Below are 16,654 nucleotides of genomic sequence, written 5' to 3' on the forward strand. Positions count from 1 at the left end.
AATCGGTTCAACCGATTACATTTCCCGCCAAAAATTGATTTACCTTTTCCGTTATTTTCTGCGCATTTGATATCACTTTTTTCACGGCTTCGTAGGAAATTAACATTATACATTCCCCCATACTACCTATGTGCTACAATGCTCACTCATCTATCCACGTCATCTGTGTTGGCGTGTCTCCTGAAGAATTCTTGTGAAATATAATCCACTCTCACTGCAATTCAATCTATTGTATAATAGGAGTATAATTTAATGGGAATGCACCAAAAAGGAGCGCCAAACCCATTTATTGCATTTCTCCACCATGGAAAATCATCCTCCGCACCCTTTTTGACCCCATCATCATCAATTAACACTAAAAGCCCAAGGAGATGTGCCACATAGCAGCCATAGAGGAGGAAAATGGGCCAGTAAAGTCTATCGATTGAAAAGTGAAAATTAATGGAAAGATAATATTCAGGTGAATCTGAAGATTCTAAAATGGGCTTAAAAAGCATTAAAATATTTTAACTATTTCCTGACCATAATGCATAATATATCCAGCAATTTTTCCAAAAGCTTATGTCCCTGTAAGAAATTTATGGTGACAAAAATCTTTTCCGATTCACAAATATAGGGGCTCAATATAGGGGAAAGTGGGGCTATTATGAGATTTAGGACTACATTGATACGCGATATTTTCGCGTTACTTATAAATAGAAGTCTTACAATTATTTTACTTAATTCCATATTTGTTTTGTAGAGCGAAATTACTTTATTTTCTTAAAGCCTAGTTTCATTTATAAACATGCAAAAAACCGTATATAAATGTAGCCCCACAGCTCAATGTAGCCCTACATCCCCCTATACTTAATCTTCTTCTTAAAAGAGTTATAGAATAAAGATATAATATAATTGGTATAAAAGACTTAATAAAAAAAATTAAAAACATAAGAAAAATACTTGAAAAGTTTGAAAAAGCAAAAAAACATACTGATACACTCTGTCAAGACTGAAAAATGTACTTTTCCATAAGAAATGCTTTTAAAAAGTGTTGCAAGGTCTATATTCTTAGAGACGATATAGTTAGCACACCAGTTTCTAGTCAAAGTAGGGGAGACTGGGGCAAAACTTGTCAAAACGCATATTTAATTCTTTCACGAGCTCTGACTGGGTTATCACACTTGCACATTGAAATTTTAATATGAGTCACATTAATTGTCGCTGGTGAGAGTCCAAATGTATAATTTGTGTGTTTGAATCATTTTATATTCAAAATTTGATCTATTTGTTGATAAAAAAGGTAGACTTGGCCCGCAAAATTTAATATAAATTTATTTATAACATTAATGCGATTTTCTCTTTAATTTTTTAATGTGAAAAATATTTATGCTTTAGATAAATTTAAACTTATTTTTGCAGGCCAAGTCCACTTCTTTATCAATAAATAGAAAAACCCCAAATATTAAGTGACTCAAAGACACAAATAACATATTTGGACTCTCACAAGCGACAATTAATGTGAATCACATTAAAATTTTAATGTGCAAGTGTGATAACGCCGTGAGAAAACTTAAACTTAAACGTTTTATAACGTTTTTTTAAATCAAAAAATAAGGCATTTAGAGGTATCGGAGCAGGATGTCGTCTATGGCAAAAATGTAGTCCAATGTGGAATCTATTGTATGCGGAAGAGAGTTTATTAATATTTAGTTTAGTTTAGTTTATATGATTTTTCAAAAGTTGCTTTTTTAGGTCATTTTTCAGAAATTTTAGTTTGATTTTGTTTTTCCGCCCCCAAGGATTTTTTGAAAAAATATGACATAATTTTCAAATACTACTTACTACTTACTATTTACCTTTCAAACGGATGCCCATTTATTAAGTTCTGTACACTAGAACCGGAGAAATAATTGATAATATGAGACAAAACAGCAAAAACAAAAAAAATAATTAAAGAAAATTGTTACGTATAGGAGAAAAACCAAGAACAGATTCTTGATCAGGGGACTCGACTCTACCAAACGTACCATGTGAGATCCGTGTGCCAAAAAAAGTTGTCAATTTATTGCATAGTGTAATTGATTCGACAATTCGGAGGCCCATTATCACTGAAAAAATTGCACATCAATATTTAGATTTAACGGAACTCTAATCTATCTGTTTAAATCGTTTGTACGATTGGTTTATTAGTTTTAAAATAACTTTTATGTAATTTTTCTAAGCCGTGTTTTTATGACATTAGGGCACTAGCGAAAACCATCTTTTCACTTTGAGTCCATGAAAATGTCACTCTGCAACCTTAAAATTCAGGCAACAGGTTGAAGATTATGTCAATTGTCGATAAAATTTGAGGATTACAATAGGTGTAATTATGAAAGAATCACATCTAATGATAGAGTTGCCTCTTTTAAATTATCATTCATGGACCTTTTTTAAAATATAGGATGGACACAGGTAGGGGAAAGTGCCCATGCTTGATACCATTAAAAGCTCCGTAATGACTAAATTTTCTATGTTTCACAATATATATGTGACTCATCGCAACCATATTTTAAAAACTATGGGAAAGTGGCCAGTTTTTAAAATATATTGCGGAGTCACGTTTATTGATAAAATCATAGGAAAAATTTAGTCATTACGAAGCTTCCAATGGTATCAAGCATGGGCGGGCACTTTCCCCTAGAATTTATGAATTTATCACCACCCACAAAAACAGTGTCCCCAAGTAAAAATATTTTTACATAAATATTAATACTGATAAATCCTCTATCTGCCTATGTCAGCAGTTTTCCTATGTTAGCAGCGACATTAATTAAGAAAAAACTTATGAAATATCGAGTATCAAAATTACAGTTTTGGACCTATTTTTGATTTTTGCTTCCTGAAACTAGGAAAAAAGAGCTAGGATTCTAATTTTTTCAGGAAGTGTGAGACTTAGGACCAGTTATCAAAATATATTGCTATGAGTCATAACTATTGATTAACAAAGGAAAAAATAGTTATTATTAAGCTTGGACCGTATCAAGCATGGGCACTTTCCCCTACATCTGAAAAGAGACACTGGCAGATCCAGGGTTTCGACTTAGAGGGTTGGTAACCGCATTGTAAGTATCGCTTATATAGTGACCTTAATAATAATCTGTTCCAAAATTTCAGAGTTCATTAGTTTCTGAAGGAAAATAGGCCCGAAATATTATAAAAAATGAAGCGAAAATTGAGCAAAATGGTAAGAACGGTTTGATGATTCCTAGAATTTTACAGGTAAGAAAGTCCGATCTGAATAAAAGGTTGTAGATTACCTTTTTAACGTATTTTAAGTAATAATAAGAAATTGCTTTAGTAGCATAAAGGCTTTATCCCATTACTTTCAAAAGGATAATAAAATAATGCAAAAATTTAAAGCGCTCCTTCGTTAACTGCCTCAATCTCCCCTATCAATTTTTTAGCTTTTGGTATTCGGTAGGTAGGATGTAACCATAACTTATGGATGTCATTACACTTAGAAATTACAGTAGGCTTCGCTAATTCGGTTCTTTTAAGATCGGGCTACAATTCGGGCAGCAGTTATAGATTTGAAAAGTTTCTTGTCATTTTTCGAGTTTGATTATGATTATCAAATGAAGCAAATATGCTCAAATTTGCCATGGTTTGCCTTAGTTTTGATGTGATATTGCATTATTAAGGGATTTTCATGAATTTTACAATAAACATGAGTATGTAAACTCAATATGTGTATGCAGATGAATAAAACATCGTTGCATTTAAAAAAATTTGTTGGCCGAATTTCTTTCTAATTCGGAGGACATTTTGGTCCCAAATGCCCGAATTTGAGAGTTTACTACATATCACCTAAAGGAGATTTCAAAAAATCACAAAATTATAAATCACCAAATACTGTTAACATTGTAAGATTTTTTGAAATGTGTTTTAGGTAAAAATTTACGATTTTTTGCGATCTATTCATAAATGTACAATGTCCTGCAATCATGACTAAACTCTAGTAAATATTAAGTCAAGAAGACGTAATTTAAATGTCTTAAATTCTATGCCAAATATGCCAACATTGAATGACTAAGATTAAATTATTTAAAAATTTGGCATCGTATTAACTTATGACAATTAAAAATACCACTTTTATGAACTACATGCTACAGAATAATAAAATTACTAAAATCTACGTCATGAGGACTGGATTTTGCTACTTGGGTATTATAAATAGGGCGTTAAAATGTACTTTTCATAGATTTGTGCATAGACGTGACACTTATACGAAAGTACCCATAGTTAAAAGCATTCTCTATTAAGAATTCATACAAAATTTGGTTATCACCGAGTTATCCTTAACCAAGTGTATAAATTCTTTTTAATTTTAGAATATTACTTCTTATCTTAAATTGTTGAAAAATATGTAAATATTTCTCAGCAAGATTTTCCGCAGAAATTCACACACTTTTTCCACTTTAAGCCAATTCATCAAGAGTGACTTGGCAAGGTTGTCTCAGGTCACTTCTTGTCGTTTGGCTATCACACGACCAAATCTCCCATGCGAATCCACCAGAGCGGGGAGTTTGAAAAAGTGGCTCAGTAATTAGATCAGCCTGAGTGAGAAAGTAAAAATCAATGGAAAATAAACCCCTTTTTTTCTAGGCCCTCTCTCTCTTTTAGCTCCATCAAAATATTTGTAAACTGAAGAAGGGCATAGCAATGAAAAGGATTTGATAAATAGCGCGTCAGGTTCAATTAAGTGGGTGCTTTATGCGTGGAAAAATGTCTTGATTGCCTGTAATTAAACCGATTTAGTGACGAGGCACAATATTGTATAATATGAGGGCGGAAATTTATGTGCTGAAAATGAAGGTGGAAAATTTTTGTGGGAAATTTCATATGTTCAGTGCATTTGCAAAATGGATAAGAACTGTTCTACCTACATCCCAAGAAAATTCTTCTATTGCTGTGTCGTAAAGAAATCAGTAAATTACTCTTGGTTTTTATGGCTTTCAGCTTACCTAGAATTGCAGAAAGAAGGAAAAAAAATACATTGACGATGATGAGGAGAGTATGAAAGCTGCAATGTATATAGCAAAAGCTCAATGTCCAAATCTGTTTTGCATAAGTTATTGGGAATGATTTATTTGTTAAAACATTTTGCATGAGCTTTTAAACTTTAAAACCCTGTATTTTCTAATTTAGTAGAAAATTATTTAGAATTTGAAATACCTCAGTACATTGATTTTCTTGTCACAGCATTTTTCAAGTGCAATATGCCTCAGGATCCATTAAGACTTCCCTTCATTTAGCCAAAAGGCTAAAGCAACGCGCGAAAATGTCAACAGGAAAAGCTGCAAACATGCTCAATTTTTGATTCAAGTTGTTATTTCGTCAAAATTTATGCCAAGTTTCATCGCGTCCCTTTACCCAATGCACTCAATTCTATGCTATTTTAACCCATTTCTATATACGTGTTTCAGTGCCAAATCGATAAATTTAAATGCGTAACCATATTTGTGAAAGATTTCAGTGACGAAGGGAAACATGTGTCACAGAAATTCTATGGGAAAAATTCTAAATCAAAACACAAAGTTCTTTTATAAATTTCTTTCTGTGTTTTTTCTTTTTTTGCCCCAAAGAAACTCTGACGTTGTTGCACAAAACGAAAGGGGGTGGTTCTTGAGAAACTTGCCACGAATGGAGGTCAGTTGGAAAGGCTTTTGACCCGTTCTTATGTACATTTTGTAGCCAAAGGGGAGAGAAAATGTGAGAGAGCTTTCCTTTCTTACCGGCAACTTACAGTATAGTGGTTCACCGAAGCCTCGAAAATCCCGGAAGTGTCTCGAGCTTTTTTTTTCTTTCGATGGGCGGCTAAAAACAAAACTATAAGAGGGGCCGGACTCCTCAAAAGCTGAAAATTCATGTCGACAATCAAGGAGAAGGTCTATGTATTTGGAAAGAAGGTGAAAATTGAGCTATAAATTTGCTGACTTGGAGGAGAAAATGAGTCTCAATGGTGGGTATATAAAATTTATCGAGGAGGAAAAAGCGGACACGCTCTTTTTTCACCCCATCGAAACTACAATTTGGGGCCCCAGAGACAAAAGCCATTGAGAAATAAAGAAAAAAAACAAGGTCACTAAAGCAGAGTTTTGATTTTAGCCTATTTTTTAAGATTATCGTTTATTTTTAAACGAAATATATTTAGGATAAAGTGGTATAAGTTGGACAATGGTACAATTTGGACAGGGCTTTTTGTCTTGATAAATTTAGTACTTCATTTTTATTTGTATATTTTTAATGCTTTAGTTTTATAATTTGGTTCCTTGTATGCTTAAAAACAAACTTTGTAAAGTATTTATCAAGAAAAAAGCCATGTCCAACTTGTACCGGCGAATTGTCCAACTTATATCACTAATTCCAAATTATATCACTTTACCCTAAAACAAATTTTAAGGCAAAGAGAAAATTGAACTTATTCTACCATCTTTTAAAATATGTTCTAAAGTCTAATCTTTAACAAAATAATGCAATGTTAATGTGAATGTGTATTTTCAAAGATTAACCCTTTAAGGATGGGTAAGTCCTAACCTAACCAGAGTTTAGAAATTAACAGGAAAAATACCCAATCAATACATTATAAAATTTAAAAACTGTAGGGGAGACTGGGGCAAAAAGTCACAAAACGGATATTTTAATTTTTTTGCAAGCTACTCGAGCGCTTCAAAAATTTCTAATTAGCGCAGTTTTATAGGAAATTTACCGCTCTACAAGTTTTTGAAAGTAATTTTCCTCTATTTTGTAAGGAAATACGTTTATCGAGCCGATTTCTAAAAGGTAATTTTGTGACTATTCTCAAAAATGCTGGGGCAAATAGTACCAGGCATTGGGTATTATCATATTTTGATTCGCTTCATTATGGGCTTCCGTAAATTTGAAAAAATACCTAGAGGACATATTTTCATAGAAAATTTATTCATCTACGGCTTTGTTAAACAGCGTTTTCTCTGCGAGAAAAGTAAGAAAACGAGAAAATCGCTTTTCAAGCTATTTTAGAAAAAACACACAAAATACTGCAAATCGTGTGACCAATGCAAACAAAGAGCGACGATACATGGAAACGACGATTCTTCTCGCCGTGAGACATCAGAAATTGCTTCGGTCTTTTTTACTTTTTGCTCCATACCTTTTGTTACTTTTTACCCCAAGTGGCCATTTTTAATAAAAGGATTTCTGGAGAAAAGAACTTTAGTAAAATTTAAAATAGATAGCGGATTCGTATTCAAAAAATCCAAATTAGTTAGAAAATATTCACCAGTGCATCAATTTTGGAAAATAAGTAGATAATAATTGTTATCTTCTGCAAGGAAAATATTTCAAAAATAGGGCTAAAAATTTCGATATTTTTCATTTTCTAAATTCCTTGTTTGAATTCTAAGAAACTTACGACATTGAAGAAGGTCTATGGAGGCTATCTATAGAAAAAAAAAAATGAGCCACTATCTTTTTTACCTTGGAAGATATTGAATTTTGAATTTTTCGGTTTGTGACTTTTTGCCCCAGTCTCCCCTAGACATTTAAATATGAGATTTTTGAGGAAATTTTGAAAATATTCTTATTATTTAATGACGAGAAATATTTATTTATACCATTTTCTATTGACCTATTAGTTCCCATTGTTTAATATTGAATACAAGTTATCCGTTTTCGATAATTTATGTTTGCACAATCGATATCTGAATTGTGGACCCGCCAAAATAACTCAGCAGAGATAGAAATAAATTTTATTGCTCTTTTCTCGCTTCACGAAAAAATATGCAAATTTTGTATACGAAATTGTGCACGAAAAGTTTGACACTGCGTCAATTTTGATAATATTTTCCTTCATACTTTTTTCTAATTTAAATTCTGGGTGATAAATTCTTTTTTTGAGTAGTTACACTTTACAAATAAATTGTGCTTGTAAAGATTTAATAATAATAAATAATAATAATAAAAATAAAATAATAATAAATGAGGTGATCGTTAAGACGCATGCATGATAGTGTTTTCCAGTACCTTATAAATGGATAAAATTTTGTTCTTTTAAGAATAATCATACATTATTCTGTAAAGAACTGATTCCAAGATATAAACATTCCATATCCAAAATTTCAAAATTGAAAGTTTCAATTATTATGAGTAGGGTTGCGACATTACTTATGACCTGTCTTTACTTATGACTTCGTCACAATTTTTGTCACAAAATAATTTCGAAGAACCAAAATATTGTGATGTGAAATATCATAAGACGTCAAATATGCCTAATTTTGTGGTTCTTCGAAATAACTTTGAGGCAAAAGTTGGCGAAATTTGGAATGATAAACTGGCCATAAATAGGGAAGACCGTAGCAGAATAAGTCAGGCAGGGATATAATTAAACAGTAGGGCGTTATAGTTTTCCTTAGAAAGAATATTAAGCAAGAGTAAGAAACTCCCTTTTTTGAAATATTTATCAGTCTGATTAATTTATGTTTTTCACAAAATATAGGCAATGAAAAATTTCATTGGTTGATTAATTTTACCTCGGCATCTCCTAATGTCGTAACCTTACACTGAAAAAAAAATGTTAGGTCCAATTAACAAGAAAAGTTTTGTTAAATCGGGGACCAACTGGATCTTGTTAAAGGTTTGCCAAAAGGATGTTTTATCTCATAAAGAACATCCTTTTGACAAAGTGTTAACTAGATTCATTTGCCTGCTTAACAAAACTGTTTTTCAGAGTATATTTAAAACCGTAAATCGTGTATTTTCTTAGAATCCATGTTGAAAATAATGCCTAAATTCTTATGATTTTTATAATTTATTTTAATAATTATTTATCCAGATTCCTTGTATTGTTCTTGAAAAGTTAAAAATTGTTAATGGCAAATAAATCAAATAATATGAAATATATTTAAAGCAAAGGTCGGTTTTGTTCCTATATATATACCGTTGAATAAAGACATGGAATAAAAAATTGCATATGTTAACAATCATAAATCATCTGCAAAAAGAAATGAAGAATTGCACAATAAAATGTATTGCAATTAAACAACTGGCATGACGACCATAGTACCAATAATTGTTTTTCCATGTTCCTTATCGTTCTTAAAGGATTACAATGCTCCTTATGTACTTGGTACATCCCTTGAAACCATAATTTTTCATTTCAACATCAAGCTTGTCTAAATGCACCAATTTTAGCTATTTTTCAAATTTTATCCCAATTTCAGTTGACTGAATGCTTTCTAGAAAAAACACAATAATTTCAAAATAATATAGTGAGTCAATTTTGATGAATGTGGTCTCGAAATATATCACATGAAATATTTTTTTGTTGCTTTATGCAATTGAAATGCTTGATGAATTTGCCTTTACCTATTAATCACTTGAAAGAAAATTTAAAACTTTGGTACATTTGTTATTAAATCTTGCAAGAGGATTCTGTAACTGTATGACAATGTCATATGATAAATTTTCGTGATAAATTCGGAAGCAAGACAACATTAAAGCCCATAATGAGCATCGAATCGGTATTGCAAGGAGCTCTATGAAGCTTTTAGTTCTCTTAGTAACTGAAAAACTATGTGATCCGAATTTATTACATAAAAATTTTAAAATTTTGTGATATGACATTGTCACTATTACAGAATTCCCCTACTAGTATACGTATAGATTTACTGGATGAGAAAAAAAATTGTATACCCCAGTAGCAAAATATAGTCACTTGTACGTTTGTTTTCTTCTAGTCATAGTGATTATCGTCATAAAGAGGTAAGAACTATATACATACAATATTTAGTATAACCCTTTAAGGACGATTGGGTCACCGGTGACCCAAAAATGTAATTTTTCGTACGGCCTTCTATGCTTTGTTCCAGGGGAATGACGTTTTCTATGTTCTCCATAATGTTTCTAGCGTGCCGAAAAAACTTTGGAGTTTATTCGGTGTTTTCTGTCATTGTGGAATGAATTAGCCAAAAATACAAATACAGAATAAAAGCCAATTTAATATGGAATTGGCAACCGAAAGCCCCAAATTAGCAACCTACGTAGTTTCGGAGATATCTCGTGAAATGTGTACGAAAACAGGGAAAAATTCACACTAAAACTGGTCGCATTTTTCAGAGCTAGTGTCACCCCCCTGCTTTGTTCTAAAAAAGTCAGAAAAAGTGATTTTTTCAGACCCTCAATTTTTGACCCTCTCGTCCTTAAAGGGAAAAATTAACTACCGATTGTTACAAGGTACTTTCTTATTTTGAAATACTAAAAAATATAAACAAATAATCTCAATGGTTATGTTAATTAGTGAATAAACAAAAAGTTACTTTGAGTTAAGAATTAATTTCCCTAAAATATGATGAAGGCGAAACGTTGCCCCTTTTCCATAGAAAATGGTTAACGTTTTTTTGTTAAAATTAGTTAGTTAAAATTTAAATCTGTTTAATGAAATATTATTTTTTGGTCACGAAAACACCTAAATCTATATAAAATTACTTTAATTTATAAAATTACTCCGAGCACTGGTTTTTTTCTCTACCAGGCTTACAGAAAATTTCACTACTTTTAAAGTACTAAATTGTGTACTAAATTGTATATAAAAGTTCTAATCAAATTTGATTTTTTCTACCCAAAATTTATTTTTACTGCATCTTTTAATAGTGCTTTCAAGAGACGATAAACAAATCATGAATCAAGGTAAAACTGTAAAGTTTTGAAAGCTTTTCTATAAGAATATGATCGTGATTAAGTTTTGTACTAAATTTTCGAATTTAAGTAAAATATCTGTTGAGATTTTTAGCACATTATTTATTATTATGTTGTAATAGAAGTAATGTTAATCTAAAACCGATGAAATGGAAACCTTTATGAATTTTTGATTATTATTTAATGTTTATTTTTTTTCAATATGTAATATCTGCATGAGAAAAGACGAAAAAATAAGTGAGTGTAAATTGAATGGTAATATCAAATAAATGGCGCTGAAATTAATTGAAGTGGGTTCTAAATCACTTGGTAAGTCTTATGTGTATTTCGTGCGATTATATATGTAACTCGACTAGAAAATTAATTAACATTTTCTTGTTCCTCGATGAGCGTCACCCAGCAATGGGGTCACCCTTTTGATGGTGTTTGGATTGACACTATCATAAATTCACGGTAAAATTTTCACCGGAGTAACGTTGAAGAAATAGTCTTTGATATAAGGATATCTTAAGACGGGGGTCTTTGAGGTGTCTCAATGTGGACAAATATAGTGAGTATTCCATACGATTTATTTACTAAAAAGTGGCTGAAATGCAAAATTATCCTATGAGTGGGTGAAAAAAGCCCCCACGGGGGCGTACATTCGCGCCAACAGGTTCAACTCGCGCGCTTTTTCGCTTGTGGTCAACTGGAGACGCCGCATTTGATTCAGTCTCATTTCTCGAGCGAAGAACTCAACATCGTTTTCAGCATATTCTTCACTCTGAGAGCTTTTTGTTTAAAATCACCTTTTCGTGCTTCAGTTTAGATATAAAAAAGTGAAATTTTCCTCATTTACCAATCTCTTGGTGGAGAAATATTCTCAACTCACATTGATTTTTCACTCTGATTTTCATTTTAAATTCCCTGCAAAATAACACTTTGAATTTTAACCATGTAAAAACGATAGAAAAGCTCTCCTTAAAGTTCTTTGTGTTTTTATCTTAAGTGAAATTAAAAAAAAACACATAACCGGGAAAATGCAGTGTTTTCTTTTTATGTAAAAGAAGGGACACAAAAAAAGAATGAAGCCCACTTCTTGAGAAACTTAACGATTTTCACGACACAGTAAAATTACAAAAAAAAAAAGGTGGAGGAATATTCGTGAGTGGCGCGAAAAGTGTGTGGGTGGACAAAAAAGTGGGCCGAATGAAAATATTTATCGCTCAAATGTTGGATTTTCCACCTAAATTCTCTGTTCTTCGGCATACAATTTTGTGTAGCAATTAATGGTGAAATTGTTAATCGCCCCATCCCCTATGTGCGTGCCATTAGTGTGAAGAATAGACAGAGAAAAGATGGATTTTCCCAAATAAGGATTTTTATGGATATTTCTTTTATAGTCAAACACTTACCTCAAAATCTATTTTTAAATATTTTCTACATTTTCTTCAAATAAACCGGTAAATTATAAGAAAATCTAAAATTAAAATTTAAAAGTTATGTAAAGCAAAAAAAGCTTTTATTAGTGATTACAGATTAACTATTTATTAAAATCAAATTAACAAAGATTTCTATTGAATGCTAGAAGTAAGCTGTTATTAAATTTACTCAGTAAAAAGCAAAAAAAAATAGAATTTTAAGATGGAATTAAAGCATTATTCACATGTAGTCAAAAATTTATTCTCACAAAATAAATATTATAGTTCCATCGTGTTCTCTGATTGGATAAAACTTTAAAAGCTTTGAAACTCCTCTACCCAAACAGAGAACAAAGAACTAAAATATTCTAACAGTGAGAGAAATCCGAAAAAGTTAAAATAACATTCCGGAAATGTTAAGTTTACCCTGCAGTATTGATCCGAAAACGGTGTAAATATTACCCTTATTAGGTGTATTAGGGATTAAAGTTGCCCTTTTTCATGTTAATTTTGCCCTTAAAAAGGTGTAAAATTAACATTAAAAAATTTTGATATATTTTTACACCTAAAAAGTGTTAAAGTTATGAGGAAAAAAAGTTAATCGAACCCCTGTTTTCTTCTCAGTGAAGGGATTCTATGGGTTCATGTGGATATTGCACAGAAAAATAAATGTTTTACAAATGTTAGTCAATCGTACGCGCTATTATCTTTTTACTTATTTAAAAAATATTGCTAATGTGGGATGATCAGAAAATTACAAACATTTTAGTCAATTGTTTGTAAAGCTTCGCCAAATGTACAAAATGAATCAATAGACAAAATAATATACACAAAGAAAAATGCTAAAGTGTTAAAACAACTCTATCGCAAAGTTGGTTCATTGTGCTATTCCAAGGAAAATGAAAAAGGAAAATCGGTCGCCTGAACATTTTCTTTATCACTTTACTGTTCTCAAGTGTTCTACATAATCGAAAAAAGTCGATAAAACAGAAGAACTTTAGAAAAGCAAAGTGCTAAAAAAATGTTCTGGAAAAGATTTCCTCTTTCATTTTTAATTGGAATAGCACTATTAACCTGACGGATATCAATGTACCTGTCTATTTGTCGATGTAAAATCTCATCTGGACTGAAGTAACACTATTAAATATAAAATTAAGAATGTTAAAAGTTTTCTATTTAAGAATACACTTCAGTCGAGATGATTTTCGCGTATCATATGCGAGTTTATTGCAATTTGGGAACCTCATGTTCAATACAAAAAGAATAAAATAAATTGAATAAAAGTAATAATAATACCCAATGCACAATAACTTTTGTTTCGTAAAGACGTTTTTTAAATTTCAGTGACAGTTAATGATATCATTCTAGTAATTTCTCTCAGTCTCACAAACAGTTTCGAAAACATATTAACAAAACAAAAGTTATTATGTCTCGGGCATAATATTAATATTAAAAATAAAACTTAAAATAGTAAAATTGGTAAAATTTATCCATTTCTCGATTTAAGGACTAGATTTGCTATACACAGAAAAAGTATTTTGTAAAATTCGGAAATATTTGTAAATTTTCCTACTGGGAACTTACGAAATGATCGTAAATCACATAACCTATTAAAAAGTTCGTAAAAGTTTGTACTTTTTCACAAAACATCGTTCGTAACTTGAACATTTGACGAGCATTTTCCTTTCATTTACAAACATTTGTTCGTCCGTTTTTTATTCATCTGGCAAAACTTTACAAAGAAATAACAAAATTTTACGAGAATTTTTCCATATGTTTACGAACATTTACGAACATTTACGAACAAATATTTGGAAATGAATGAAAAATTGTCGTCAAGTTATCATTTTACGAACAATGATTGTGAAAAAGTACATAATTTTACGCATTTTTAGTGGCTTATACTGGTTATACTATTTACGAACATTTCGTAAGTTCCCAGTAGGAGTTCACAAACATTTACGAACAAGTCTACGAAATATTTTTTTCGGTGTAAAGATAGATTTGTTACTTTGACAAAGAGATGAAGATATATTAATATAGGTTTATTTTAACCCAAAAGTTTTTTTTCTCTAAATTCCTTTTTTATACGAAAAATTTTCATAACTTATGCGTCGATCTTGAATAGAGACCGGAGGAATTTCGATCAAACGAAGAACTTCCAAGAGAGAATCTTGCTTTCATTAGAGAATACTTCCTCTAATGGATCAAAATTGAAACTATTCGTGGATAGATCGGATACACCCTCAATACATTGCTGATAGATATTGAATACCAAATAATCTTGATATTTGGAGTGTTCTTAAGTACACAGAAAAAAATATTTTGTAAAATTGTTCGTAAATGTTTGTGAAATCCTATGGAGGACTTACGAAATGCTCATGAATCATATAACCCACAAACAAGTTCGTAAAATTTTATATTTTTTTCACAAATATTGTTCGTAAAATGATCATTTGACGAACATTTTTTGTACATTTTCAGACATTTGTTCGTAAATGTTAGTAAACACACAAAAACTGTTCGTAAAATTTTGTCATTCGTTCGTATTTGTTCGTAAATTTTTGTTTGACAAAAACTTACGAACAAAGACAAACAATTGACAACATTTTACGAACATTTTTTGTGTGTTTACAAACATTTACGAACAAATGTTTGTGAAAGTACAAAAAATGTTCGTCAAGTGATCATTTTACAAACAATGTCTGTGAAAAAAAGTACAAAATTTTACGAACTTGTTTGTGAGTTATACGATTTACGAGCATTTCGTAAGTCTGCCATAGGATTTCACAAACATTTACGAACAATTTTACAAAATATTTTTTCTGTGTTATTTAAAATCCTGCAAATTAAATCGAAATTCCTTTTGTCTATATTTAAAATTGAGATATGTTATACGAATAGACTATGAATTTTTTTTCGAATAAAAAATACGGCTGTTGAAAATAGAGCTTTTGGTATAAAATCAGTCTTTATTAGTATGTTTATTTATTTTTTGTCAAACGAGAAAATATAATATATTTATAATATAGCAAATATTATCCTCATTGCCTATAAGAGACTTAGTGGTACTGTACCTATTTAGACCTGTACGTATCACAACCACTCTGTATTTGTGTTGATTTTCCTTTGAGTCTGAGAGATTGAATCTCATTATAACGTAAGAATTCTAAGCTTGAGTTCAAGTTGAGGGCCAAAAAGGGGTTAAAGGGTTAAAGTGAGGGTAAAGCTCGAGGGAAGTATCTTGTGCATGTTCCACATACGATATTATTAATCTATTTTATCATCAGAGGAATTGAGTGCGTTAAACCCTCCACGGACACAATCTAAATTTACTCTAAGGATGGATATCCTTAGAGTTCAATTAGAGCAATTGTTGACTCTCGCTTAGAGTACGAGATATTTGTTGAATTTCTGGGTGAATTTTCTCGGCGAGTGGGTGGGAAAGTCAAATCAAGTGAAGTGTATGCTTGGCGTAATTAGAGCCACGAAAGAGTGCAATCACTAAAAAGGGTCTCTCTCTCTTTTTCTTCTGATACAACTCTTTGATTAAAGTCATGAAGGCACACCTCGAGGAATACAATATTGAAGTAAGAAAAAAATCAATTAAATCTCTCTGGATTCCATTGATTTTACCACCGTGACACTCATCATAACAATTATTTTAATTCATTATTTGAGACATGAGGTACCTCAAGATCATTCCCGTTCTTCTTCTATACATAAACATCAGCAGTATAAACTCATCACCGCGAAATTCACTCATATGAAACATTTTTCAGTTTTAGAGCAATAATCTCCTTATAGCGATTCAAACTAACGATAGAGTTAACAACTCACCGGTTGGTTCTTTCGCTTGCGAAAATCTACAAATGTAGGTGAAATATTTTTTTTCTTTCACTTCATAAATTGTACAATAATCTTGTTGATGAAATCTAAAAATGAAATTTCTGCAACACTATCTTTTTTTCTTTAGTGGAAAAATTATTTAGTGAAAATCATGAGAAAATTTCCACAAAAAAAAGTGAAAAAGATTTGTGTTCTTCACTTTCCGACCCACTGAAAGGCTGAATATAATTACTTAGTTTAATCAACGCTTCATAGGAAAAGAATAATATCTTCCTATATTTTAGATTAACAACTTATTGTGTATTAATCAGATAATATTCCCACAAATACATATATTTTTTTACGGTAAAGCACGTGTTTGCTAATGTTAAAATGAAAAATAAACTACTGTCTCTAATTACGTAGATATTTCTTCTCGATAAAATGATTTCATCTCACAGTGTTTTAACAGTAAATCAAAATAACTTTCGTTTAATTCAACAATTGTTTAATTTGAAAAAATTATAAATAACTTATATAGCTTATATATAATTATAAATAACTTATAACTTGACTTACTTATATATAATAAGGTAAGTCAAGCATGTTTAGATACTAAAGGTCGGATTATCACCCTATAAAGCAGTCGTTTTTTTGAAAATATTTTATTTTAGAGTGACGACCTGACTTTCAATGTTAATACATGCTTCACTTATTTTATTATAAAC

General features: G+C 30.9%; 1 protein-coding gene across 1 annotated transcript in view; it reads left to right on the forward strand.

Annotated features, from left to right (window-relative positions):
* The first annotated feature begins 11,514 nt into the window (after positions 1-11,514).
* The window catches only part of LOC129802796 (protein stum), a 41,951-nt gene continuing 36,811 nt past the window's right edge, over positions 11,515-16,654 (forward strand). The window contains exon 1 of the mRNA XM_055848896.1: positions 11,515-11,546. The gene's annotated coding sequence lies outside the window, so the exon portion shown is untranslated. The remainder of the gene's footprint in view (positions 11,547-16,654) is intronic.

The sequence above is a fragment of the Phlebotomus papatasi genome, chromosome 2, assembly GCF_024763615.1.
Source record: "Phlebotomus papatasi isolate M1 chromosome 2, Ppap_2.1, whole genome shotgun sequence".
Classification (NCBI taxonomy): Eukaryota; Metazoa; Arthropoda; class Insecta; order Diptera; family Psychodidae; genus Phlebotomus; species Phlebotomus papatasi.